General features: G+C 46.2%; 1 pseudogene; it reads right to left on the bottom strand.

Annotated features, from left to right (window-relative positions):
* Nucleotides 1–3,434: 3,434 nt before the first annotated feature.
* Nucleotides 3,435–3,956, bottom strand: LOC142853703 (leydig cell tumor 10 kDa protein-like; annotated as a pseudogene).
* Nucleotides 3,957–4,351: the final 395 nt, after the last annotated feature.

Raw genomic sequence — 4,351 nt, 5'->3', positions numbered from 1 at the left:
TGTGTAGAGAATGTAGCTGGGTGTGGGTTTCCCAGTGTCTTCGTCTGATGGTGCTTTCTCATAGAATCCTGTTGGCCATCAACATGACTTGCTGCAGGGGACATGGGTGTAGATCCCTTGGCTAAAGTGGCTTCCCTGTGATTTCCTACTGTAAAGCTACCCTATTTATCTTTCTATGCTATTCCAAGAACTCTCAACTTGATACAAAATACAAAAAAACCCCTCTTAAAATAAAGATAATTAGCTTATGGTTGTGCAAAATATGAGTGACACTGTCCTGGGAGTGTGGATTCATGACCCCAAAAGGCATGCTCGATTGGAGAATGCTTATGTGAGACTGTATTAGTTACAGAACAAAGAAAGTCATAGGTCATCTATCAAATACATTGGTAGGGGGCTGGAGAGATGGCTCAGAGGTTAAGAACACTGACTGCTCTTCCAGAGGTCCTGAGTTCAATTCCCAGCAACCACATGGTGGCTCCCAACCATCTATAGTGAAATCTGGTGCCCTCTTCTGATCTGTAGGCATACATGCTGACAGAACACTATATACATAATAATAAATAAATAACTCTTTACAAAAAACCAAATGCATTGGTAGGGAGCATATTGTAGCTGAGATACAGCAAAGCAGACCACACACACATACCCTTCTATAGATGTCAGATACTAATATCTGTCAGTACTCATGATTGGCTAAGGATGTGTTTTAAAGGTCTTGATAGTTACAGGAATGTCAGGACAGACACAGGGCCAGGCAATGAACTGCTCTCAGAGGGATTAAAAGCAGCTCAGGATAATTTGGGTCTGGTCTGTAACATTTGACTTTCTAGAATCATGAGTCTCCCAGCATCTTGCAGCTGTGGCTTTTCTTTTTTGGGGAAAACATCAGTCTACTCAACCAAGGGCAATTTTGTTTTCCAAGGTGTGTAAGCGCTGTGCAGGCTCCTGCATTTAGCAGGGGGGACTCTGTGGACAATGCATGCATTTCACAACAGTCCTCTCCAAAGACTTCTGTGCCCAACGTGGTAATTAATCACCTCTCAGGAGACAATTCCAGCCTGTGTAAATTCCTTGTGTCCCCAAAGAGTTCCACCCATTAATTTCAGCATCCTTCGATTGCCTAGAGCAATCACACCAGTGCCGTGCTAATGGTGATTTTCTAACTCATTCATTTCTTCTCATTTATTAAGTCTGCCTTGCATTTTAAATTAGCTTTTCATGGAGCCCTAATTTGAACATAAGGAAGTGGATTTATTTTCTGTGTCAGTGGTAGAAGCGGCCTGAAAAATACATCATTCTGTCTTATTCATTTACGCTCTCGTTCGTTTTTCCGCTCGTCTATTTAGTCAGCAAATACTTGTGGATTTGCTTAATGGTTATGCATTGCAGCTCTGCGCCCCAGACTTAGAGAACAAAACAAGCATATTCTGTGTGCTGCAGAGGGCGCTCTTGGTGGGAGAAGATACACAATAGGTAATGGAAGGGGCCAGGGCAGGTTACAGCTGGAATGATGGCATCCCACCGATGAAAAGGAACTACACAACTTCTACTGTAGCTATGGCTTCAGTTGTGGGTAGTGGACTTCTTTTAAAGTCACAGTAAGAAGGAGACGGAGCACGAGCAAGGACCTCAGGACCGCGAGGGGTGCACCCACACACTGAGACAATGGGGATGTTCTATCAGGAACTCACCAAGGCCAGCTGGCCTGGGTCTGAAAAAGCATGGGATAAATCCGGACTGGCTGAACATAGAGGACAATGAGGAATACTGAGAACTCAAGAACAATCGCAGAGGGTTTTTGATCCTACTGCACGTACTGGCTTTGTGGGAGCCTAGGTAGTTTGGATGCTCACCTTAGGAGACCTGGATAGAGGTGGGCGGTCCTTGGGCTTCCCACAGGTCAGGGAACCCTGATTGCTCTTTGAGCAGATGAGGGAGGGTGACTTGATCGGGGGAGGGGGAGGGAAATGGGAGGCAGTTGAGGGGAGGAGGCAGAAATCCTTAATAAATAAATAAATTAAAAAAAAATAAAGTCACAGTAAGAAAATATTATCAAGAAATAAAACACCAGAAGGCACAGGGTGATGGTGGTACATGCCTTTAATCCCTTCACTTGGGAGGCAGAGACAGGCGGAGTCTGTGAGTTTGAGGCCAGCCTGGTCTATAGAGTGAGTTCTAGGACAGGCTCCAAAGTGAAAAGAAAGAAAGATAAAGAAAAAGAAGAAAGGAAGAAAAGGAAAACACCAGAAGACTGGTGAGGTGACTCAGCAGATACAGGTTCTTGCTTCTAAGCCTGATGATCTGAATTCAGGCCTTGGAACTCACACTATAGAGGGAAAGACCCAGCTTTTACAAGTTGTCTTCTGATCCCCACCTGTGTATTTTCACAAACACGAGAGAGAGAGAGAGAGAGAGAGAGGAGAGATCAGCTACAATTCACTGCTAGTATGGGACTGTTTTATTGTAATTGCCAACAGGGTACAGATAAATCAAAGAGAAACAGAACAAGCAGAATCAGGAGATTGGGACCCTAGCTCCAGCGGTCACCCAGCAAAGCCCCTCCCCATGGTTATATAAGCAGTAACTGTTACTGGGTGAGGGACAGAGAACCCTCCAACAGCACAGCTGTAGAACCAGGATTGGCTCTTTAGGAGTTAATTCATAGTGTCTTCATCAGCCAGATCTACTGAGCTACACAGGCTCCTTCAGGCCAGTGCAAGAGTTATTGCTTAATATCACAGGTGGAACTGGATATTTCTGAAGCCTCAGTGTCGATCAATCGAATATGAGATTCTTTTTTCTGCTGGCTGACTCATCGAAGGGGCCTCCACACCATTGTGCTGCAGGGTACACCTGTGAGTTCCTCACTTAGGAAAGCACATACACAGGTTGAGCAGTCTGATTTCCTGGGAATGACATTGCTTCCACTAGCTCCTTCAAAAGAATACCTCTGTGTATACCAGCAATGACTCCTATACAACACAGCCAAGCAGAGCAGGAAGGTCCATGCCTGTAATCCCAGCACTTGGGAGGGAGGTTCAGGTAGAAGTCAGCTTGGGATGAATAGCACACTCTTTCAGCCCAGAATCTGATTGAAGCTCCTCACCAGCAGAGAAGAAAGAACTCCAGCACAGTTGACAACACTCGCTTGAAAAGAGCTGCTGAAATATTAATACCCCTTCTGCATGGAGATAGATTCTGCTTAAATAACATGGAACCAGGCTGAGAGCCTAAATGTATATATTTTTTGAAGATAACGGAACCTTTCTTTATTTACAGGACAGTGAGAACACTAGGTGACTGGAGTGACCCGGGGAAGAGACAATTCCCAGCTGCCAGCTACAGGTATAGATGGCATCGCTCGTTCTGGGGTCAGTGGCTGTCAAGGGCACTGCATGGGCGGGAGAAGTTTCTTGTGGAGGCCAGTGAGGCTCACCTAGCCTCCAAATGGCCTCTCAATTGAACTGTTTGAGAGCTGGTGGGACAACAGAGCCAGGTTCATTACAGCGTGTCACCCACTGGAAGTCGAGTGCCTCTTCAGTACCAGGAAGCTTCCAGCTTTATCATCACCTGCCCATTGCTGTCCCAGGTGCCATCAGAACTGGAACAGGGTCCTCTTCAGGTCTGGCCAGCCTGTGGGGTCACGTGCAAAGTCCCAGTGCCTTTAGGATGGTGTCTTGTTGGAGGTGGTGGCCCCTGTCTTCTTCGATGCACCCTTCAGCAGTGTAAGCTTCTTAGGCAGGCTAGAGTTGGCCTTCATCACCACGTCATGCTCAATCTTCTTCCGGATCCCCACTTCCAAGCTCTTCTTCAGCTTTTGCTGCTACACGACGCGCGCCTTCTTGGGAGCGATGACTCGACCGCCTTTCCTCGGCCCTCGGCTCCGCTCCGCAGCTGCCGCCTTGCTTTTAGGTTTCTGCGCCTGAAACTTGCGCTGTCCCTGCGCCATGTTGTACCACCGCCTAAATGTATTTGAAAATGAGTGTTGCCTCATTTTTCCCCCTAGACAGTGCCTGGGAACTTCAAACAGACCGTTAGCTTTGTTTACAAAGTGGGATAAAGCGATCCTGCTTTCCCACAGCCTGGTGGGCTAAACTTTCATTTTACCTACTGTAATTCTGTGGGTAAAATATAATATTCAGCTAGAGCTCAGGAACCACCCAGCGACCTCATTTAGGTTTCTTAACAATACTTTAAAGAGAGTATTCATCCACAACCAAAATTCTACGTAGGCTATTCTAAAAACAATGAACCAAAGTTCTTTTGAGAAGCCCACACCCATGCTCTTGAGGTTGCCTTATTTCAGAGAGGTTTACTTTCTCTTAGGCCCTGTGTCTGAGGATCTAGT

Source organism: Microtus pennsylvanicus, chromosome 7 (assembly GCF_037038515.1).
Source record: "Microtus pennsylvanicus isolate mMicPen1 chromosome 7, mMicPen1.hap1, whole genome shotgun sequence".
Taxonomy (NCBI): Eukaryota; Metazoa; Chordata; class Mammalia; order Rodentia; family Cricetidae; genus Microtus; species Microtus pennsylvanicus.
This window is presented reverse-complemented; position numbering and strand designations above follow the sequence as displayed.